Source organism: Aethalodelphis obliquidens, unplaced genomic scaffold, assembly GCF_003676395.1.
Source record: "Aethalodelphis obliquidens isolate GAN/ISIS:26980383/991018 unplaced genomic scaffold, ASM367639v1 scaffold1, whole genome shotgun sequence".
Classification (NCBI taxonomy): domain Eukaryota; kingdom Metazoa; phylum Chordata; class Mammalia; order Artiodactyla; family Delphinidae; genus Aethalodelphis; species Aethalodelphis obliquidens.
Window position 1 is genome coordinate 9,910,950 of NW_020837945.1, and position 25,656 is coordinate 9,936,605.

Below are 25,656 nucleotides of genomic sequence, written 5' to 3' on the forward strand. Positions count from 1 at the left end.
CAGCCTCCTGCGTTGACCCCTTCACATTTCCCATATGTTATGGCCCTCCTTTCAGCCCTAAAAACTGTACGACCAAAACTTTGTAGGATTCAATATTCTGTTGACAGAATGGTGTATCAGTTAAAAGAATGGACTTGGAGGCCAAGAGAAGAGGTTAGGGTCAGGCTGTCACTGACTCGTGGTATGTTTTGAGCTCCATTACTCAGCCACCATCAAGGGGTGGTTGTGAAGGTGAATGAGATGATACAGGGAAAGTGCTCAGCCCAGGGCCCGGCAGCTAATAGATGCTCATTTAATGTTAGTGGGCTATTAAGCAGCATATATATAATATGCCCATTGATTTATGGTTGTAGCTTTGAAAATACTATGTATAAAAGTTATAGAAGGAATTCTGTAATTACTTTAAAAAATTTTTTTAAACGTGTTTTCAGTTTTGAGTAGGAAACAGGAGATTGTATTTAAAGGTTTTCTGGAAATTAGAAAGTTTGATTTCATTTTGTTTCATTTTATAATTCCTCAGACATTGTAGACATTGTTTTGGGTGAGATGGTCTAGTATATGAGCCTTCCTAGTGAGAGGAAAAACATCTACCTGTCATATAAATCTCACTAGCAAGAGACTAACTTTTGCTCAGAAAGAGTCCAGGATTTGGAGGCAAACAGACATGAATTTGCTCATGACATTGGGCAATCATGGAGCACTTCTGAGCCTCAGTGTCTTCATCTTGAAACTGGAATTGCTAAGAGCAGAGAAGACTGGAGCTTAAATGCTATGACTCAGATTTTCAAAAAAGAGAGTGTTCCTTATTTTCCATAACTGATCTCATTCTGTTTTGGAGCTTCCCTATTCCCCCATGAAAGGGGAAGAAGAAAACTCACACTGGTCAGTATGAGTATCTTAGTCTCTTCTGGTTTAAAATATTCCCTTTCAGATTAAGTCAGTCACCTCTGAGTAAGTGGTCAGTCTTTTGAGGCTTTGAGTTCAATTTAGGATTTCTCCTGGGGCTGATCAGGATCCTTGTTGGACATCATCTAGGTATCAGTGTGGACATGGTGGGTGCTGGACCCACTTTAGGTCCTTGGGCTGCCCCCTGGGCTCTCTCTGGCCCATGAAAGAAGCCTGACACAGAAATACACTTATCATATGTTTCTATTTATATGAAATGCTCGAAGTAGGTAAGTCTGTAGAAGGAAAGTAAATTAGTGGTTGACAGCGCTCAACAGAGAAGGGAAATGAGGAGTGAGTACTAATGGATAATGGATATGGGCTTTCTTTTGGGGGTGATGGAAATGTTTTAGAATTAGATAGTAGTGGCAGTCTCACAACTTCATGAATATACTAAACACCACTGAACTGTATACTTTAAAAAGGTGAATTTTTCATGTGTGAATTACATCTCAATTTTTAAAATTCATTCATGGTCAGAATTATACTTGATGTAGTTTACTGTTATTAGTTCCTGTGTGCATATTTCATTACAGCTGGAATTCACTTTCTATGGAAAAGAATTGCACAAATATGTGTGGGTTTATTTCTGGGTTTTTCTATTCTGGTACATAGATGTATATGCCTGTTCTCACTGTCTTGATACCACACCGTCTTGATTACTGGAGCTATATAGTAAGCCTTACCATCAAGCACTCATTCTTCCCACTATTTTTCTCTGTTAAGGTCCTTTTAGCTATTGTAGGGCCTATGACTTTTCATATAAGTTTTAGAATAAGCTTGTCTACATCTACAAAAAGCTTGCTGGATTTTGATAGAAATAACATTAAATCTAAGATCAGTTTGAGAAGAATTGACATCTTTAATACACATTGCATCTTCTAATCCATGGACACATTATGTATCTCCATTAATTTAGGTATTTTTTGATTTCTTTTATCATCAGTTTGTAATTTTCATCATGCAGACCCTATGCATGATTTGTCAAGTTTATACCTGAGTATTGCATTTTCTTGGACACAATTGTAAATGGCACTGTGTTTTTAATCTCTGTTTCCACAAGTCCTTTTTTAGAATATAGAATATGTAATTAATTTCTGTATGTCAATTATGTATCCTACAGCCTTTCTTAATTCACTCCTTATGTTTAAGAGGTTTGTTTTTCTTTCTTCTTTTATAGATTCCTTGAGCTTTTCTATGTAGACAGTCACGTCATTTGCAAATAGGGACAGTTTTATTTCTTCCTTTCCAATCTGCATGCCTTTTAAAAATGTTCTTGCCTTATTGCAATGGCAAGAACTTCTAGTACTCTGTTGAATGAGAGCAGAGTGATGAGTGCAGACATCTTTGCTGGGAACATCCTTCTTTCTAGTCTTAGATAAAAAGCACTCAGTCTTTCACCATTAAATATGATGTTATGCATGAACCATTTTTAATCACATTTGGGCAGCACCATGTTGGCCCCATGCTATGCTGAATATCAGGCTTTCTTGGGAGACTGATATTTTTCTGAGTTATGCCCTGGGAAGCAGAAACAAGGCTTCTTCCTTAGAGAAATAACCTCAGATCTTTCTGTTTGTTTCAAACACCATGTCCTTGCCATATGTCTCCATCCTAAGAAATTGAAGGAGATGGGCTCACCTGCCATTTATTTCCTCTCTCCTCTTAGTTCCACACAGAGGGACCAGAGGTCTTCCTTCCTTCCTGGAAGCTATCAGGAATGAAGCTTCCTTTACAACACATCTTTCTGATTACTCTAGGGGAAAGTGTGGTATGTGGACTCCTGAGGGTTCTGAGACCCTTTCTGTGGGTCCATGAAACATAAAACTATTGTAATAAATATTAAGACATTATTTGCCTTTTAAAAATGTATTGAAGTATGGTACTGGCACAAAAACAGAAATATAGATCAATGGTACAAGATAGAATGCCCAGAGATAAACCCACACACATATGGGCACCTAATTTATGACAAAGGAGGCAAGAACATACAATGGAGAAAAGACAGCCTCTTCAATAAGTGGTGCTGGGAAAACTGGACAGCTACATGTAAAAGAATGAAATTAGAGCACTACCTAACACCATACACAAAAATAAACTCCAAATGGATTAAAGACTTAAATGTAAGACCAGACACTATGAAACCCTTAGAGGAAAACAAAGGAAAAACACTCTGACATAAACCACAGCAAGATCTTTTTTGACTCACTTCCTAGGGTAACAGAAATAAAAATAAACAAATGGGACTTAATGAAACTTAAAAGCTTTTGCACAGCAAAGGAAACCATCAACAAGACAAAAAGACAACCCCCAGAATGGGAGAAAATATTTGCATGTGAAACAACAGACAAAAGATTAATCTCCAAAATATACAAAACAGCACATGGAGCTCAATATCAAAAACACAAACAATCCAATTAAAAAATGGGCAGAAGGGCTTCCCTGGTGGCGCAGTGGTTGAGAGTCCGCCTGCCGATGCAGGGGACACGGGTTCGTGCCCCGGTCCCGGAGGATCCCACGTGTCCTGGAGCGGCTGGGCTTGTGAGCCATGGCTGCTGAGCCTGTGCGCCCGGAGCCTGTGCTCCACAGAGGGAGAGGCCACAACAGTGAGAGGCCCGCGTACAGCAAAAAAAAAAAAAAAAGACATACAGATTGCCAAGAGGCACATGAAAAGATGCTCAACATCACTAATTATTAGAGAAATGCAAATCAAAACTACAATGAGGTATCACCTCACTTTGGTCAGAATGGCCATTATCAAAAAATCTAGAAACAATAAATGCTGGAAAGGGTGTGGTGAAAAGGGAACCCTCCTGCACTGTTGGTGGGAATGTAATTTGATACAACCACTATGGAAAACAGTATGGAAGTTCCTTAAAAAACTAAAAATAGAACTACCATAAGACCCAGCAATCCCACTACTGGGCATATACCCTGAGGAAACCATAATTCAAAAAGAGACATGTACCACAATGTTCATTGCAGCACTATTTACAATAGCCAGGACATGGAACCAACCTAAACATCCATCGACAGATGAATGGATAAAGAAGATGTGGCACATACATACAGTGGAATATTACTCAGCTATAAAAAGAAATGAAATTGAGTGATTTGTAGTGAGGTGGATGGACCTAGAGTCTGTCATACAGAGTGAAGTTAGAAAGAGAAAAACAAATACCGTGTTCTAACACATGTATATGGAATCTAAAAAAAAAAAAAATGGTACTGATGAACCTAGTTTCAGGGCAGGAATAAAGAGATAGACATAGAAAGTGGGCTTGATGACATGGGGTGGGAAGGCAAGACTGGGGTGAAGTGAGAGTAGCATTGACATATATACTACTGAATGTAAAATAGTTGGCTGGTGGGAAGCAGGAGCATAGCACAGGGAGATCGGCTTGGTGCTTTGCGATGACCTAGGGGGGTGGGATAGGAAGGGTGGGAGGGAGGCTCAAGAGGGAGGGATATGGGGACAAGTGTATGCATATGGCTGATTCACTTTGTTGTGAAACAGAAACTAACACGGTATTGTGAAGTAATTATACTCCAGTAAAGATCTATTTAAAAAAATGTATTGACATTTTCATTAATGTTGCAAAAACCGCCCTGGGTAAGATTGCTAGCATTTTAGCAAAAATCAAGTCAATGGCACCGAACACTGTTAGTATTCATCGTGTTTTTCACTGTCACCGACTCACACTAAAAAAAATGTCAATTTAACTAAAGAATATCCTTGATGAAGCAATAAAAAGTATTAACGCTATTAAATCTCAACCCTTGAGTACACATGTTTTTAATATTTTATGGAACAGACAGGAAGTATGCAGAAAGCACTGCTGCTACTTACTGGACCACAGTGGTTTCCCCAGGGAGCAGCATCACACTGTGAACATTTTGAACTGGTCTCTTTTTCCTTGGAACATCACTTTTACTTGAAAGAATGATTGTATAGCTATTCAGACCTGGGCATTTGGACAACATTTTCTCGAAAATGAACAAAGTGAGCCTCTCACTTCATGAACACGTGAGAGCATTTGTTGCCAATGATAAAATCTGAGCTTTCAAGTGAAAATTAGAATTTTAGAAATCTTATATCCGCCACTGTGAACTGGCTTCCCAATACTTAAAGACATTTCTGATGCAGTGGGTACTGATATTAACAAATGTGATTTTTAAAATATTGAGTAATGAAATATGTCAACATTTGGAAGATCTGCATAACTTAGTGCATTCATATTTTCCAAAAGACCAATGCATGATGTTGCAAAAGCATTCATGAGTAAAGATCTATTCAGAGTGCAAGATTAATCAATTGATTTTACCATAACAGAGAACGAAGATTTACTGATATGGTCTCAGATCCCATGCTGCAACTAAACTTTAAGAAACTGCCACTTGTTGGGTTCTGGTGTAGTATCAAAGAAAAATTCCACAATAACCTGGGATGGTTATGATAATACACGCTTGCTTTTTTGAGCTACATATGTGTGTAAAGTTGGATTTTCTTTATATCCTTCAACCAAAACAATGGATTGAAACCGAAGTAGATATGAAAATACAACTGTCTCATTAAACTAGACATTAACGAGATTTGCAAAACTTTTTTTTTTATTTTTTTGGCGGTATGCGGGCCTCTCACTGTTGTGGCCTCCCCCGTTGCGGAGCACAGGCTCCGGACGCGCAGGCTCAGCGGCCATGGCTCACGGGCCCAGCCGCTCCGCGGCATGTGGGATCTTCCCGGACCGGGGCACGAACCCGTGTCCCCTGCATCGGCAGGCGGACTCTCAACCACTGCGCCATCAGGGAAGCCCTGCAAAAATGTTTTTTAAAAGTCACTTTTTTGTTTTAGACAATATAATTATTTTCATAAAATATTTACTTTAATAACATGTAATGGGTTTAATATTATTATTTTTAAATGAATTAATAAACATTTGAAAAACATCTTAATTTTAATTTACAAATATGATAACTATTAATAGAGCTGACCTTAACAAACAAAAACTCTTTGTGGGGGGTTATACTCATTTGTCATAGTGCAAGGGGTCCTGAGACCAAAACGTTCCAGGACCTACTGGTCAGTCCGGCAAGTTTTCTTATTTCTATTAAAGGGAAATTTTGGGTATTTATCGAATTCTTTTTTCTCCCTACAAACCCAGCTTTCAAGATTGTTGTCTTATCTGAGCTGAACGAATCTAGTTTACTCCACCTACCTTTACCTAAAGCAATAAATTGCCTCTGATTCAATCTGGTGGGAGCCACTGGGCAAAGTAATTTGCCAAGAATAAAAAAAAAATACATTGGTTTACCATACCAAAAATATTACCCTGGTTACGTGAGTATTTTATGGGATTTGTATGTTTGGTAACTGGCAGAGTACCTGGCAGGGAGCAGCTGCTCCATTCTTATGGTTCCACTCTCCAGCCATCTTTTTCTAAGCAAGATACAGATATAAATCCAACCAAGCAAAATAGTATTGAGATTTTCCCAGAGCACAAACTACTCTAGGCACTAAAAGTGACATTTCTTAAATCACCACTCAAAAAGTATTTATTAAGTAATTGAAATTGTACAAAATACTTAGCTAGTGAGGAGCTAGCCAGGAACACAAAGACCATTAGAACACAAACACTATTTTATATGCTACGGAACAATGGTTTTCAATCTTGTTTATACATTGGAAACATTTAGGGAGTGTTTAAAAGGTACCAGTACCTGGGCTCCCCTCCAAGAAATTCTGATTTAAATAGCCTAGGTTGTGATCTGGACATCAACATTCTTTAAAATTCCCCACTGGATTTTAATGGGCAGCCAAGATGGAGAACCGTGGACTCAAACTTTAGGGTCTCAAGTAGACACACCTGTACCTATTCATCTGTTCATTTATTTAATGGATATTTATTGAGCACCTACCCACTATGTTCCAGGTACCCCTCAAGGTCCTGGGGATATAGTAGTAAACAAAACAAGGCATCTGCTCCCAAGAGGTTAACGTTCTAGTAGAGGAAAGACAGAAGCTACATACATAAACACATAAATACGTGTCATCGGTGATACAAGCTCTGAAGAGAAGTAAAGCAAGGTAAGGGACTAAAGAAAGAGTGTATGCGCGAGGGTGCTTTTTAAGATAGGGCCACTGGTAAGTCCTCTCTGACAAAATGGCCTGAAGACACAGAGAGAACTGAAGGAAGTGAGGAAGAGAGCCATGCAGCTATGTGAGCAGGGCCACGCCAGGCAGAGGGAGAGTGAGCTCTGAGCTCTGAGGCGGGAGCATGCTTGGCATGTCCTAGGAGCGAGAAGGAGGCAATGGCTGGAGCGGAGGTCAGAGCAAAGCAGAGGAGATGGGCTGAGAGGCACCTTGGTAAGGACTTTGCCTTTCATTCCAAGTGAGATCCTAGGGCACTGGCAAGTTCTTTTTCTTTCTCTTTTTTTTTTTAATCCGAAATTAAGCCATATTTATTTACTGTTTTTAAAGCTAAATATTTATTTTTAAAAATTCTTTATTGGAGTATAGTTGATTTTCAATGTTGTGTTAGTATCTGCTGTACAGCAAAGTGAGTCAGTTATACGTACATATATATCCACTCTTTTTTAGATTCTTTTCCCATATAGGCCATTACAGAGTATTGAGTAGAGTTCCCTGTGCTATACAGTAGGTCCTTATTAGTTATCTATTTTATATCTAGTAGTGTGTATATGTCAATCCCAGTCTCCCAATTTATCCCTTCCCCCTTTTCCCCCCAGTAACCACAAGTGTGTTTTCTACATTTGTGACTCAACTTCTGTTTCTGAGCAGAGCAGGGACACTCTCTGGCATAAGCTTTAAAAGATCACATGGAAAGAGATTGTAGGAAGCATCAGGTGAGTGTGGGAGGATGGAAGCAGGGTGACCATTGCAGCATCCAGGGGGCATATGATGGAACTTGGGCCAAGGTGGGCATATTGGAGGTGGAGGGAAGTGGTTTTATCCAAGATGTACTGTAGAGGGGAAGCTGGCAGAATTGGACTTTGGAGGGAGAGGTAGTGGGGAGTCAAGTGTGACCCCAAGGCTTACTGCCAGGTAAATAAACAAGAATTTTCTCCAATTTATGAACGAGAAACTGAGACCAAAAGGAAGACAAGTTGAATAATGCAAGAGCACAGAGCTGGTAAAGGACAGCGTTAACTACTTACCACCTGCCAGTTCTTTAGGCTCCAGATCCAGTCCTCCTATTTTGTTAGATTGTGAGGCCACAGTGATGTATAAGAGCAAATCCCACTTTCTTGAAGTTTGTAATCTAGCAGTGGAGTCAGAATCTAGAGTTAAATACTAAGTTTTAAGGGACTTAGTGGCAACTGCCATGTGCTAAGTGCTATGTGAGTGGGAGAAGCCACGGTGCTCTTTGAGATCTGAGTACAGAGTGAGCATGGCATGGTGACCTGGGAGAGCTGGGATAGGAAGAATATAGAGAAAAGAAGTTTTCAATGAAAACGATTATTGCTACTAGAGTGAAGGCAAGGAGACTGATACAGGTACATATCATTTCCAGACATCAAAGTATAAACCTATTTGGTTAGACCAGAGGGTTTGAGTGGGGGGCTGGGGTGTGGAAGGGGGAGGCAGGAAAATCAAGGAGTTAAACATGGGATTGAAAAGATGATCTAGAACCATATTAGAGGAGACATTAAATGCTTACCTAATAGTGAGTGAGTCCATAGCCTCTTAATAGAGATAATAGAGATTAGAAAAATATTAATGTGATTTCAAGGGGATGATTAAGCTTATTAGGAAAGCAATAATAAAATCTTCACTAAAAACAGGTCAAGAATATACTTCTAATTTAATAACAAGCTGGACTAATCAGCTAGTCCTTAGAAGATGTTTCATAATTGGGGGAGCCTTTGAACTTGATGGGTAATTATTGTCAATAAAAACAGAGATCACTTTGAAATAATTAGACATTAAAATAAGGTGCAAAAGCAGTTGAGTGGCTTCCATTTGTACAAAACAACAAAACAGCTTCAGGCCAAATGTGTGCCTGACTCAGGAGAGGCTGGAAGCAGAGCTGTGTTTGACCACTCTGAAAACTCTAGAACATTTTCATTTGTTTCTGGGGTGTGGCCAAGAGAGAGCAACTGGGAAAATATTCGTATTGCAAAACTCCCTCCATAATGCCTAACTGGTTTGGGGAGCTTGGAGGGTGTGTACTCAGTATGAACTGGGGGTATTTAGTTAGGTCTTCAATCCATCACAGTATCAAGTAGGATATTGTGCAAAGAGGATGAGCCAGGAGAATAGTTTCGGTATTTTAGTGTGGTTTTTGTCCCAAAAAGGAAACATGTTTTTAAATTAAAATTGTGGACTCTTTGAGAAAACTGTGGCCATACTGAGTATGTTTAAAAGAGAAAAAAATATTAAACTGATCTTCTTTGGCCTTTTAAAATACATCAACCCACTTGATATCTCTTCTGCTTTAGTGGAATGTTTGGTCAAAGTGATTAAGTTTTTGAACTGAAGGATCTTTAGCTGTTTAGAAGTGCTCAGAGACAAAAAAGATGAATTTCAATGGGGGTAAAGGGGAGGTAGAAAGTGAAAAAGAAGAACTGGTCCAACAATTTTAACAACTGAGTAATATTATTATATGTTAAATGTGAGTACATCTTCAGTTTTCCATGGAAGGTCTTGGAATTCTGAAAAAACAACCTGAAATTATATAGGTAAGTTGTGGAAACATCAGAAAAACAGAACAAAACAAAACAAAAACAGAAACAGAAAAGAGGAAAAAAGATTACCTTTGAATGAAATAAACATGAGATGCCACAGAAATATATAGATATGGGTATATGAGACAAAATTAGGGACCAAAGTGGATTACATATTTCTTGTGAATCCTACCTCTGTGGGTAAAAGGGAAGATAAGGTCCAACCATGATGAGTGGGAAAGCGAGTGGATTACTTTGCTGCTCGCCTCAGTGTATGTGGCACAGCCTTTCAGGATGGTTTGGAGAAAGAGAAACCGATCAATGTGCTTCTCCTCTGCAAAGCCATTCCATCTGGGGATGGGCAGGGGAAAATGGACTAAATTGCAGGCTTGATGGAGGAGGATGTATAAGCAGGAAGGGGACGGAGATGCAGAGTCATCCCACCCATCTTATGGATGTTCCAGAACCTGGAAAGATTGTTGGATATGGAAGAGGATCTTGTTTCCAAACCAAATCTGTCACTTACTTGTGATGTGACCATGTGCAAATTACTAAATCTCCCTTTTCCTTTAGCTACAATCCCCTTATGTGATGACTACCTCACACTATGTGTGTATGTGTTTTGTTTTGCTTTTTTTATTTTATTGGCAATAAACATGCAAGAGTTTTAAGTAAGGGAGTGTGAATTAATCCTATTGAAAATCAAAGCAGTACCCAAGTGGGAGGTACTGTTGTCATTATTTTTATTGGTGGTTTTGGTGGGTAGAAGTGAGGGTTTACCATATGATCCCTAGGACTGGTTTGGCACTGGCTGGCAGGGCTCTTCTCTTTCGTCACGCCCACACCTTACCAGTGGTTGTGAAAGGGAAAATAGGTTGTTTTCTAATTTTTATTGTGAAAGGCAAGAGGCTAAAAGACGCCAGGGAAATGAAAATCTGTGAGAAAAATTTTTAGGTGAGCTTCAAATTGTCTGGCTTTCTGATCTGCTTGTTGGGATGTAAAATCATTTTGTTTATGTCCAGTGAAGAAAACAGTCTACTTCTAAGTCTCAACCCCAAATTTCTGTTAGCCTTCGTGTTCTTAAAACTCATTGTGTTATAATAATAGAAGAAAATGCATAATGTTTCCTTTCATTCATAACAGAATAAAATGATGACTTTACTTAAATTCCATGTAAGTGATTTTGCTTTGACACAAGGAATAATTTTTTGCTGTTTTGGTTGAAGACCCTACAATAGGTTCCTAAGAAAGTTGGCTTATCTGTCCAGGACATATTTAAAAATAGGGCAAATTCCTGCCTAACTTTAAGAAGGCAAATTCCATTTCACTTATGCTAGTTTATTATATTTGGCCTGTTGATAAGTGTAATCAACTTTTTTCTGACATAAGTGGCGCATCATTAAATTGCATCCTCACTAGAACGTAACCAGATTTAGACTACAACACAGTCTAAGGGTACAGTTCATATATGGTATGGTGGAATACACAGGTCACACAAAACCAGACCTCATGTACTATCGTTGAAGGATGAAATTCAGCCTGCTCTCCACTTGCCAGCATTTGTCAAAAAATGCATTTGCACAAAGGCATCAAGCAGGCTCATAGCTTCCCCAGAAGCTTCCACAGATTGACACAACTATCTCAAGTTTTGTATCATAATTCCTATTCTTTATCATAACCCATAGTAGTAAAACAATAATTTTGGTCATAATCCATCTTTCTCTCTATTAAAAGGCATTACTTGATTTATACTCTGAAGAAGTAATTGGTTGTGAGTGATACCAAGTTATTCAAAAAAATTGTAATTATTCTCTTGGAATTGTTTATCCATTTTATAATAGTAACTGTGACAGTTAATTTTATATTTTAACTTGAAGTGTGTTTTTGGATGAGATTAGCATTTAAATCGGTGAAGAAAAAAGAGATCACTCTCTAAAATGTGGGTGGGCCTTGTACAATCAGTTGAAGGTTTAAATAGGATAAAAAGACCAGCCTCTCTGAGCAAGCAGAAATTCTTGAGACCACCTTCAGACTTCATTTAATTATCAACTCTCCTGAATCTCTAGTCTGCTGGCCTTCAGACTGGAACCTGGGACACCAGGGCTTTCTGAAAGCATGACAGTCTCTGGTCACAGTGAGAATATCTGGACTTCTAAGATTGTGTCATCTCTGATACCCACTGTGTGTCCTGGGGTGGCCCACTCACCTTCCCTGGGGTTATCATCTGTAGAGTGGGATGAATAGCACCACCTGCCGTCTCAGTGATGGGTTGTGATCATTTACTAGATAAAGTTTGTAAAGTGTTTTGAAGATGAGAAGAGTACACCACGCTGTTTTATTGTTATATCTCATACTTGATCATATTCTTCCTAAAAGATCTCCACAAGGATTGGTGCATGCTTTGAGTTTTAGTGGCTGGTTTCTGTGATAGATTTTATATCTCAATAAAAAGGTTGTATAATGTTTTGATTGTTTGGGGTGATTTTCCTAGACATCTAAGACATAATTTCTAAAACCTCTAAACCAGTTTATTTTTGTTTCTCTTATATAAGCCAGGACACCACCCCTCCTTCAAGGATGTGATACACTAACGCACAGAGCCTCTTGGACCAACTGAAGGTAAAGGATGGCTGGCTCTTCACTCTTCTATCTATTGCAGGAGATAATCTTTGATTCAAAATGATAGGTCTATTATTAGCTTGAGAAATCTTCAGTTTTTGCTAAATTATGAAGTATCTTCTCCCTCGTTTCAGAACCTAAGGCATAGCAGAGAATCAGTGTGTTACTCATCATAAAAGGGCATAAATTCAAGACATTTACACACATAAATCAAAATTATTCATTTTCCCAAATATTGTTTAACAATCTGCATATGTATGTGGCAACCTTTGTTTCCCAGATGTATATTGTCTTGCATTTTTCTTTCAATGTGTGCCAGTAAAAAGAAGAGGGAGCTGAAAGAATCCTCCTCTTTATAATGACGAAGATGAGAGGGTTATGAAAATATTTGCAAACCATTCCCAGTTCTCACATTCCCAGGGGCAAAAAGCAACGAAACTTTGGATCAGACAGTTCCACAGAGGCTGCCTAATTCTGAGCATTAACCAGAGTCCAACCCACACCTCAACTGCCCCCTCGTGTTCCACCTATTTTTCTCTTTCTGCCACTATCGGTTAAAATTCTTTGTGTTCCTGACATTGAAAAATGTGTCAAAAGAAAAGCTTACTAGGGTCAACAAGCAAACATTAATTAAAATATTAATCATAAAGTCATGCCTCTAGACCTTGATATAGCTTCAGGTGAAAATAGAATGTCATCTGTGAGAAGTTGTTCCTAGGTTGAATCATTTTTAAATGACACTAATTACACATCAGCTTAGCTGTCACCAAAGATTGGTTCCACTTAAATTGGAAAATGCAGAAGGCATAATGTTAGATTTCTAAAGGACAGAATTGAGAAGGAAAGTTACTCTGGTAGATGACAGAATTGGGATTCTGGAATATCTCAACTGGCCATGATGATAGGCTAAAACCAATGATGAAATCTACCAGGGATAACAAGGAAAGTCAGCACTGAGGTTCAGAAAATCAACCACAAAGATACAAAATGGAGAGACCTACTTCAACTGAACTTCCTTGGGAAAAGTGTTGACTGCAAACTCAGTTCAGGTTGATGTGACTGGGTTGACAAAAAAGCTAATGCCTCACAGATTACATTATAAGCTTTATAGTATTCATATCAGCAGATTTAATGATATAATTCATTCACCTGTTTTTTTCATTCAACAGTCATGCAATATGTAGAGAATGGTAAATGTCCAGTTTAAAGAACACAGCCACTATGCAGCTTACTATGATGATGCTGTTGTAGGAATTCAGGATCTGTATTCCAAATTTTCACTTTTTTTTCCAGGAAGATCTTGAAATTTGGATTGTAATATAAAAAAATTCCAGTTTCCAAATATCCTGAATTTAAAAAAAAATAGGCTGTATCTAGCTGATGGGCTTCTCATTTTTACTTCTGTGTTAGACATATTGTCTGGATCTTAGGAGAAAGATGTTGACTGGTGATAGATGTTTAGCTTTTGTAATTTTTTAAGTCATCTTATCAGTGACAGTTCAATCAATGGAAGTGAATGAAATCGCCAGGGAGTGTATCTAGAGAAGGAAATTAAAGCCTTATACCTGCTTTGTTTTGGGCTAACTATATATTTTTTAGAAGTGATTTTAATTTATCTACAGATCTTCCTTGAATTACAATGGGGTTATGTCCTGATAAACTCATCATATGTTGAAAATATTATGTCGAAAGTGCATTTAGTACACTTAACCTACCAAACATCATAGCTTAGCCTAGCCTACATTAAATGTCCTACAGTTGGGCAAAATCATCTAACACAAATCCTATTTTACAATCAAGTGTTGAATATATCATATAATTTAATGAATACTGTACTGAAAGTGAAAAACAGAATGGCTGTATGGGTACAGAATGGTTGAAAGTGTATTGGTTGCTTACCCATGTGATTACATGGCTGACTGGGAGCTGTGGCTTGCTGCTGATGCCCAGAATCACAAGGGAGTATCCTACCACACATTGTTAGCCTGGGAAAAGATAAACATTCAAAATTTAAAGAATGGTTTCTACTGAATGCATATTGCTTTCACAACACTCTAAAGTTGCAAAATCATAACTTGAAACATCATAAGTCAGGGACTGTCTGTATTGGCTTTGTAGTTACACCGCTTTGCATTAATTTTCAGTTGTTGCTCTAAGGACTGCTGTACACATTCTTAAATTTTAACAGTCCACTTAGAATTAATATCATACCACTTCATGTAAAATACACAAACTTAGCACTTATGTAGGTCCATGTATCTTATACTTTTTGCCATAGTTGTCATAAATATTACCTACATGCTTTATAAATCTCATAATACAAAGTTGTAATTGTTTGTTTTAAATAGCCTTTTTTATTTAACCACATATTTACTATTTCTAGTGTTCTTCATTCTTTTCAAAAGAGGAAATTTATACCTAGTATCAATTCCCTCAGTCTGAAGAGCTCCTTAAAGCATATCTTGTAGTACAGATTGCTGGCAATAAATTCTCTTAATTTTTATTTAATTAAAAATGGCTTTAGTTTGCTTTCATTCTTGAGGATTCTTTTCATTAGATATAGAATTCTAACTTGAAAGTTTTTTTTTTTCCAATCATTTCAACAAATTGATCCATTGCCTTCTGGCTTCCATAGTTTCTGATGAGAAGTTAGCAGTCATTTATAATGTTGTTTCACTACATACAATGTGTCATTTTTCCCTGGCTGCTTTAAGAACTTTTTGTAATCTTTGGTTTTCTTTAAATTAACCTTTATGGGCCTTGCTATGATTTTGGGGGGATCTTGATTGAGTTTGCTGATCTTCTTGAATCTGGAATTGTCTCACCAAATTTGGGAAATTTTCAGGTATTACTACTTCAAATATTTCTTATGCCCTATTCTTTCTAGGACTCAAATTACATGTATATTTGGACTTCTGATATTGTCCCACAGGCCAATCTTTTTTCCTCCTGTTCTTCAGACTTTATAACTGTATCGATCTATCTTCAACATCATTGGCTTTTTCTTGTGTCATCTCCTAGTTGTTAAACCCATCCAGTTAATTTTTTTCTCAGGTATTGGAGTTTTCAGTTCTACTTTGTTATTATTTACAGTTTCTATTTAGCACTTTTTCATTTATTCCACATACATTTTCTTCATATTTTGGATCATAGTTATGATATTTACTCTAAAATCCTTGTCTGCTAATCCCAATGTCTGGGTCATTTTGAGGCCAAATTCTATTAAGTCTTTTATCTTGGGTTTCTGTTATGTTTTCTTGTTTCTTTGTATGTTTAGTAAGTTTGCCTTGTATGTCTAGTAATACTGGACATTGTGAAAAATATGTTTCAGAGACACTGGATTCTGTTATATTCCTCCAAAGATTATTGATTCTTTTGCTATAAGTGGAAGTTAATTTGGTTAGAACTGAATTTCAATTCTGTCATCCCTGTGTTGGGCAGCAGCTGAAATCTATGTTTACTTCCTTTAGCTTCAGCTGAACTGCTTGGAGTCTGCCCTGTACATGCATATTTCAAGGATCATTCAGAGATGTAGACAGAATTTATACACAAAATCTTGTATATAATTCTCTGGCTGTCTCCTATCTTGTTTGGTCTCCCTAAAATGTGTATTCAGGCTCTTCAAGCCTCTAAAACTATTACTTTTTTATCCAAGTTTTAATTGGCAGACTGGGACCTTGTATCTGGCACAAACAAACAACAAAACAACTGCAAGAAGCAGAAGACTTATCAGTGCTATTTCCTTCTTCCAAATATCCACTGTCTCCCAGTCTCTGCCTTCTTTTTGTGTCTTTCCAATGTCTTCAGTAATTGATATTTTAAAACTTTATCCAGGATGCATAGTTGTTAACTGTGGTACCGTTTGAACAACAGAAACTACTCTGCTATTACCAGAAGCAAAAATTCCAGACAGGCAGAATATGGAGCTGGGAGAAACCTCTCAATTCTGGTCCACTAGGCAAGCTGACCACAACTGGGTTAACTATTCACAGTGGTCATCTGGTCTAGAATTCCTTCTCTCTAGAGCTCAGACTACAAAATACACTGTAGCCTGCATTTAATCCTCTCAACTAAACTGGTAGTACACAGCAACTAGCTCCCTAACTGAGACAACTATCTCTGGAGTTATTCACCCCATATCCTCTTTCTATACTGCCATGATCTATATAAAAACAGATCACATCATGTCACTTCGCTGCTTAAGAATTCTTCCATGGCTCCTGATTTGCCTACAGAGAAAACCAAAATTTCTTAGCAGGACTTATAAGACCATATGAGACTTGAAATCTGAACATTTTACCTCCTCTGTAGTAATTTTCTCACCCCTTTCCTACCCCTACTCCAACCAAGTACACTGGGCTCTAAGGACAATCAAATCTTGCTGATGCATGAAAGTCACCTGCATTTTCACACTGCCACGTACTTGCAGTTAACATCACCTTACCCCGCATTATTTTTCTCTTTAGCCATTTGACATTATATTTTATAATTATATGAGATACTTATTATAATATATTATAAACATTATAATGTCTACTTGGTGGTGTAATACAGATCTGTGTGTGTACACACACACACACACACACACACACACACACACACACACACACACACATATATATATACACATACATATATATTATTACATGTCTTCCACATTGGAATGTAAGGATCTTGATATCAAAGACTTGGTTTGGTTCACTATAGTATCTCTACTATTCAGAAGAATGCCTGGTTTATAATAGGCACTTCAATAAATATTTATTGGATGAATATTGTTCTTACTCTCTGCCCAAAACCATGTAGCAAAGGCATTCTAAGAACCCAGCTCAATTGTTTTCTTCCCTTTGGAATTTTCTAACATCCCCTCACACATATATAATAAATTATTAAGTCTTCATCCATTTTTCCATAGAACTCGTCTTCCTTATTTCTCTTTCTTATTTCTCTGCCTCTTTCTGGGTTTACCAGTGTACCACAGTATTAAAGCAAGATTACTCATGTGTTGACTTGTAGTCCCATTCATTGTACTTATTCACCACATAACTCTTAGTTCCCTTCAGACCCGCTGCCCTTTTGGCTTGGCTCCCCATTTGAAGAAAAGCTCTTTGGTTCCCATCAAGCCCATAGACAAGGTCTAAGACAGACTTGATTATACGTAATTCTAGATAAGTGTGATTTTTTAAATTATAAACAGGATTTCTCTTTTTGCACCTAGGAAAAACTGGTAATAGTTCATTAATTATTCTAGCAGCCTTAGATATGAATTGGGAAACTACAGGAAAAACTGCTAGTTGGTTTTAGGGTCCCAAATTAAAGCATTCTTTTAGATTTATTATTTTCTAATATTTGCAAACCTCCTCAGGATTAAAACTTCAGGTTTATTTTTTTCCATATTGAATTTGTGGTCACATCAATGACTTTGAGATTAATTATGTATACTCACTTTTTTAGTAAATAAACATTGTCCTGGCATTTGGAGAACAAGCTCTCTTAACCCAAATCTCAATGAATTGGAGTGAGTAACATAGTGAGAGGTAAATTAACTCAAAGTACCAATGATCATGGAATAAGATTTCTATGTTTACCACTCAGGGAAAATATTTGTAAGCACTGAAATTGTGTTGAAAATTCTCTAAGTCTATAGTTACCTCATCATCATAAAAGAAAGTAAGAATTAACCTGTCTGTAGTCTGAAATCTCCTTTCAAGAAGTGAAAATAGTTGGATGGGGGGAGCTTTCAAAATGAAAGAACTCTTCTTACCCTATTAATCTATTTTCTAACTCTTCATAAGCCCCAGAAACCTGGATAGCTGTTTGTTCACTGCCAACAAGATGGTAGATAAATATTCCCAAGAGAACAAGTACACAGCCACCTCCTTGGTATCTCTGGTAATATAAAAGTTTTTGAAAAATGTATATATGTGCTTGTACACACAACAATGCACATATAAATCACAGACTTCCCCTGAAATGAAATGCTGAGGTCATGTGAGCATATTTCAGCCTTTAACTTAAACACTTAGGCTTCATGCCCAACTATGACACATAGCCCATGTTTATAGAGTCAATTTAATTTCACTTGTTAGTATCAGTTACCACCATTCCAGATTTAAAACCACCAGCCCAGAGCCCTTCTCTGAGTTCTTGCAGACCCTGGTAGCTGTATCAGGCATCTGGCACTTTTATGCACACTCTCTCATATTGTTCCTGGACCATCTATTTAAACAGACCTTTTCTCTTCATTTTATTACAAATTCTTGAATCCAAGGATCATGTCTGATATTTCTCAGAATCCTTGTTAATGTCTAGTCCAGAAGCCTGTTCTAGCAAATGCTCCAAAAAAGTTGATTGAACCAAAATGGATTTTCAATTCTATGAAAAATATTTTCAGAGTAAAGGAAATATTCACTTTTGTATTTGGAAAATAAGATGAATGGGTCTAAAAAAAGTGGAAATGGGGTGACATCATATGGGCTGCAAATTTCCACATCAACACATACTTTCAATATAAAACCCCAACCCAACTTCATGAATAAAATAATAGGAAACAATGCAGAGAGAATGTGACAAACTGGGTTTAGTACTCTCACTTCTTCAAAATGTGTTTCCACCATAATCAATGGAAAAAAACAGAGTTGTCAGTCTTCTTTGAGAGGAGACATGTGAGTTTATTCTCTCCTCCTCTCCCTCCCTCCCCCTCCTTCTTTTCCCCTTCTGAAACTGAGTCAGACCAACCATATTTCCAGTTAGAAGTTGGCACTGGAGCCCAGCAGCTGTTCAGAAGTGTCCAAGTAGACAGCAAATGGCACTGATGGAGTTAACGGCAGTGACTCACTTGGGACATTCATAGCAGGTCAGCTGAAACCATCCCTTGCTGTAAAGAGAGTTTAGTCCCATTGGACAAGAGCGCAAGAAAATGAGCTGAGGTCGATAACAGCACAGTGTCACTTAGTTGCCACTGGTTGCTTTGCTGTTCTGAGTTTTCACAATTTTTTTAAAGGTGGATTTTTTCTGATGCAGTCATGAACAGTGATGGGAAGAACAGGCTGAGCAGCTGTTGACTGTTTGAAATCACAGAGGGGAGGTTTGGTATCTGGAAATGTTCAACATGACTTGTCTTGCAAGCTTTGACAATGACTTTCACATATAAAATTGTGGGTCAGAAGCAGGAAGCTGAGTACTATTCATGCCAGTAGGTCTAAGTTGGCCAATGTGAGATTTGGGGGATTTCAGAAAGATTTCATTCATCTAGGAATAGTTTTCTACAAAATATTATGACAGTTTTAAATTTACTCAACTGGGCAACAATAAAAACAAAGCAAAGCCATCCAAACAACAACAACAAAAAGTACAAGCAGTAGAGCATGTTCATATTTTGTGAGCTTATACAACTTTTTCCTTAACACAGTAGGGAATGTAGAAAAATACGGTTAAAGCTGATGTATATCTTTGCATTATAAAATATGATATAATAACCTATAATGGAAAAGAATCTGAAAAATAATATATATATGTATAACTGAATCACTTTGCTGTACACTTGAAACTAACACAACATTATAAATTAACTATACTTCAATTTTAAAAAGTGCAAAACATATATGATATGAAAGAATGATAAAGACATGCTTGGAGAAGAAAACATAATTACCTGAAATAACACAACCTTGACAGAATACCTATTTTTAATTTTTTTCCAAATTATTTTTTAAAAACGCTATAAAGGCAGATATCTTAGAGTAGTTCTTTCAGGTACACTTTTAACAAAGAAGGAGTAAATAATTACTAATATTAATGGTCATTAGACATAAACTTCATTTCCCTAAAATTCTGGCATGAGATCATGATTTCCACATTTAGATGAGGTCTTGTTTCCATTGCACTTATTTGGCAGAAAAATCTGATTTGGCTGTTTGAGTTCACTATAATCAATTTCCTTTTTGTGATCGAACCCAAAAGCTATAATTCTGATAGTTTCAGACCAGTCTGAAGACAGAATAAAAAATAAATTAATTTTCTTTCCCAAGAATAAAATCTTTTCATTACATAAATGTTGGTAAAATAAATTACTATCAACCGGTAAGCTTGCTAGGTACTTTAATGGATTAAACAATTTTAAAGTGCATATTTTTAAATGCATTAAACAGTTTTTTCAGCTCAGCTCCTTGGAGAATACATATTCTAAGTTCAAAGGAGAATAGTTGATCTCTCTGTATTTTTATAGAGAACTGAGGAGGCAGGGGGAGTTTCGTTGCTCGCCCACTGCCTACTTCATAGTAATGCTTAATAAGTATTGGTTGAATTAATTAATTTTTTTTTTTTTTTCGGTACGCGGGCCTCACCATTGTGGCCTCTCCGTTGCGGAGCACAGGCTCCGGACGCGCAGGCTCAGCGGCCATGGCTCACGGGCCCAGCCGCTCCACGGCATGTGGGATCTTCTCGGACCGAGGCACGAACCCGTGTCCCCTGCCTCGGCAGGCGGACTCTCAACCACTGCGCCACCAGGGAAGCCTGAATTAATGAATTTTGACCACAGGAACTGGAGGGATGACAAGGAATGTCATCTCTTCTTGGCAGAAGAGCAGATTAGTCATTAAGATCAAGTAGGACATGGGATTTAACATGTGATTTAAATCCAGATTACTGGAGCCATTAGAAGGCAGGCTGGTGGGGGTGATGGGAAAGTGGAGACAGTCCTATGAATAAGTTTGTACTGGCCTGGGCTGCACTCCTTTCTCCACCTGGTATCAAAGACCAACTGAACATGTCACAACTGGAAAAATGAAAACGAAACAGGGCATCAGGGTATCAGTGAGGTAAAGGGAGAGGGATGAGAATAGCCACTGTGACAGAAACAGATGGCTTTTAAGAATGTATCATTTTGTTTCTGTTGCCTCTGCCCTGTTATTATTCTCCATCCTGGCATCTTCTTTTCTCCTCGCTCCTTCATTTTCACCTAAAATGGGACTGCCAAGAAAAATGACTGGTTAAATGTTAGAAGCTCTTGAGCATTCTCATGAGGGTACGTATTTCCTCCCCTTTGATCCTGTTGATCTTTTAGACCCATTTCTGACTATTAACTCCATCATCTTATGAGTATGGTAGTTAAATGAAGAATGGCATTACTCCTTCCGGGTGAGAAAGAATTGTTCTCTATATATATGTATATATATATATATATATATGAAGACATATTTCTTATATATACAATATCAGTTCTATTTCTCTATATGTATCTATGAAATATATGTATTATATATACACATGTGCTATATCTATATTATCTATCATATCAAATTATTATATTATATATATGTATATAAATGTATATATATATAGATAGAGAGAGAGAGAGAGAGAGAAGAAAATAAACTGGTAAAGTTTTTACCACATAACTATTCTGTATATAATTTTATTTTTTCTTTAGGCATATTTTAATTCCTACTATTTGATATATGTCTTTTAAGATATTCCAATTTGGGGTTAATAATTTAACATCAAATAATACCTGTTTTAATTCTATTAAGGACACATCATACCATACTATTTATCATAACTGTGTAGGCACTGACTAGGCCTTTTTTGGTATTCTCAGATTGTTGAGAAATCCAAGTTCTATATTAATGTGTAGAAAGACTTATCACTTTATAGATAAAAGATAGACTGATAGATAATAGATAGATAGATGGATACACACACACATACACAAATTTAAACACATAAAAAATGACCCCACCGTAGGGGATATTTATTATAAGATATCAGTGTATTTATATTGTTTAAAAAGCTGAAATTAGAGTCCTATCACTCCTTTTGTCTTGTTTTAGTACCTTATTTTCACATAAAATGAGACCAGAATCTCCTACATGGAAGTCGGCTTGGCATTTGTCACATCTATATCAAGTGTCTGAACTCATTTTTATTAGCAGTCCTTTCCCCCATTACACTTCCTGTGTTTGCTAGTGCAAACAAACAGAACATTGTGTCACTGCGCTGGTGACACTCCTTATGAAAGCCAAGGAGGAACGAAACCTGGAACTAGAGTTAAAGGGACTTACTAATAAAAAGAAAAAAAAGTTTAGGTACCACTCCCTGATCTGGGGGGCCTGCTAATCTCGAGGTATGAGGTCATTCAGACTCTGTGGCACAGAGCTCCCTCCCAGGCATCTGCTGTTTCAAGAATGCCCTGCACTTGGTGTTACATTTTGTCTTATACGCAATCAGAAGAGTAAGCTTTTTGTAAACTGATTTGTGGGATGTTTGGAATATGTTGGAAGAGTCTTCCTTCCCAAGATGCAAGAAGCCAGTGAAATTATGCAACTTGTAAACTGAAAAAGGGACATAATCTACTCTGATTTCAAGTCATTATTTCTAAAACTGTCCTTATTCCCAAAATGTGGACTTGCAGCTGTAATGTGTATTTTCAACACCTCAAAATGAGTTTGGAGGGAAGAGGTCAAAGAGGTTAAACCAAGGTTGAAGGCAACATGGAGAGTGTCTTTTGTGGGTGTATGCAGTATACTTTACATTTTCAGTGTGGACAAGGTCTTTCCAGCTATTGTGGTGAACTTGAGAATCTAGAGCTCTCACTTAACACCAAACATCGGCTTCACCTTTCAACACTGTGGCTCAGTTGTACCAGGAGAGCATTTATTTAAAATGAGGTTCTAACTGCCTTGTGAAATGCTCCTACAGATTTGTATTACAAGATAAAAAGTTAATTTTTAGGGACTTCCCTGGTGGTCCAGTGGTTAAGACTCACCTTCCAAAGCAGGGGGTGCGGGTTCGATTCCTGGTCGGGGAGCTAAGATCCCACATGCCTCGTGGCCAAAAAACCAAAGTAGAAAACAGGAGCAATATTGTAACAAATTCAATAAAGACTAAAAGAATGGTCCACATCAAAAAAAAATCTTTAAAAAAAAAGTTAATTCTTATAAAGACAATCTGACCTACTGATTATTATTATTTTTTAACCAGACATGTTTGGAGTAAGAGCCTGCCTAAATGCCTGTCCTCAAGGCTTGTAAAAATTATCCAAGGTCAGATGGCTCAAATTCGGTAATCCCCAGTGTTTGGATCCCCTCACTGAGAATGTCATGGTGTAGGACAAACCAGTGGGGACAGCTGGGCAGAGGTTGCTGTCCCAAAGTTTATTCCATAAAGGAGAGTCATAAAATTAAGTCCCAATGGCAGTTAGGGCTTAAATAACCTAGTTAGACTGTGTCCATAGTTAGACTGCTTAAACCAGAGAAGGTAAACCAGCAGTTGGTGCCCTGGCTTGAGTCTCAGCTCTGTCATTTACCAGCTGTGATTTGGGGCAAAAGGACCTATATTTAAATCCTGGCTTCAGTTTTTAGGTGGATGCCCTAGGGCTGTGGTTCTCAGACTGGATGACTAAAAGCATGAATCACCTGAGGGTCTTATTAAAACAAGGGGCTTCTGATTCACAGGTCCAGGGTGGGGCCCAAGGGTTTGCATTTCTAGTAAATTCCCAGATGATGTTGATGCTACTGGTCTAATGACCACACTTTGAGAACCACTAACGTAGGGCAACTAACTCAATCTTTTTGTTGTTGAGTTTTCTTCCCTGTAACATGGGGGTGATAACAACGCCGCCCTTACAGTGTAGTGTTGAGATTAAGTACAGCAATATTGAGGGTCTTAGAATTCTGTGCAGCATATTGTGTTAATTAAGCATTAGCCATCATTACTGATGATAACGATGATTGAGCATACTATCCTCAGACTGTCTTATGTTTATAGACATAGGCTAGCTTTACATTGGAAAAACCTGTTTCAAACATACTATTAAATAAAATTATCCAACAGTACTGAATATGTAAGCTTTGGAAAAAATTCTCTGACTTTTGGATTTTTAATAAAAGCACTTTGCCATTGTAAAACTTCTTTGGGAAGCAGAGACCCCTTGAAAGCTATGGAAATACACATGGGATTGTGACAGAACTTCTCTCCACAAAGATGCTTATATAAGCATGTCCCTGAACTTGTGTTTATGCAATAGCTGCTTTGGATGCCCAGATGAAGGACACTGATAGAGAGCTGCTTAAGTCAGAGAGGTAGTGGGTCCCACAAGAAGCAGTCAGCCGTGCCTTTTCTTCATTATTTTTTATGATTTAAATTATGTAAAATAATTTCCATCCTCTCTGATGACTTACCTCCAAGTAGGGCTGAATAAAAAAGAATCCTGTCTGGAACCAACCACCCTATATCCCAGGGCCAGCTCAGGGCCATTTAGACCGCTGCTAGGAAAGCCACAGACCCTCTCTGAGGCTTAGATTCTTTAACTAAATGAAAGGACTACAGTAGATAATGTCAAATCCCCTTCTAGAATGGATGGTGGCAATTATCTTAGAAGATAAGCACACTGCTGGTCTTAAGAATAGAGCCTTCTTTGTCATCCAGTGTCTGTAATAAGCTTTGCTCACATCACTGCTGAATTCTCATACGCCAGTTCTATTATTGAACACGTATGAATTCAGACCGTATAAACTCAAAGGCCTCTCTTTTCCATAGATTTTTTCCTAATATGTTCATTTTGATACTTGCCATTTCTACCTGAACCAGTTGGGGACATCTCAGGTTATGTAGCACCTGGATCATTAGCATATTCTCTTTTGCCTCCAGAGCTGCACTTGGTGACCACACCTCACTCCCTACCCTCGCCTGGAACACTCCTTCCCTCCTACTTGACTTCCTTTCCAGCAGCCCTCTCCCTCCCTCAGCACCCCTCTCTGGCCTCCCCAGTCTGGCTTCATCTTTTCCTCCAAGTTACAGCTTAGATTCCCTTCCTCTGAGAAGCCAGGATTGGGCTAGCATCCCCGACCCCACACAGCCCCACAGCCTGCAACCCCTTTACTGCATTCCTATTGACATATGACTTTGGAATTTGACACATATGCACTTACATCTTAGCTCTGGCACTTACCGACCGTTTGGCCTTGAGGAATTTTCTTTGCTGAACCCCAGGTGCTTGATCCGTAGAATGAAGCTAATGAATAAAACTTCCTTATTGGGCTGCCATGGGGATTAAATAAGAAAGTACACAACACCCAGCTCAGTGGTTGTAAGTGGTGACTTCCATCATAACCAACTCATCATTATTTTTAGATAGCCTTTCTTTTTTTTTTTTTTTTTTTTAAAAAATACATTTACATCTCAGATGTAATGAGATGTTCATGTTCATGCCACTTTTTTTTTTTTTTTTTTGCGGTACGCGGGCCTCTCACCGCTGTGGCCTCTCCCGTTGTGGAGCACAGGCTCTGGACGCGCAGGCTCAGCGGCCATGGCTCACGGGCCCAGCCGCTCTGCGGCATGTGGGATCTTCCCGGCCGGGGCACGAACCCGCGCCCCCTGCATTGGCAGGCGGACTCTCAACCACTGCGC

General features: G+C 38.0%; 1 long non-coding RNA gene across 1 annotated transcript; it reads right to left on the bottom strand.

The window, feature by feature from the left end:
• Positions 1–5,722: 5,722 nt before the first annotated feature.
• On the bottom strand, positions 5,723–20,641 carry LOC113617367 (uncharacterized). Its single transcript, XR_003431623.1, has 4 exons — positions 20,595–20,641; positions 14,149–14,234; positions 8,122–12,386; positions 5,723–5,758 (listed from the first exon to the last, which is right to left on the bottom strand). It is a non-coding gene; the product is annotated as an uncharacterized LOC113617367 (long non-coding RNA).
• Between the last annotated feature and the right edge of the window lie 5,015 nt (positions 20,642–25,656).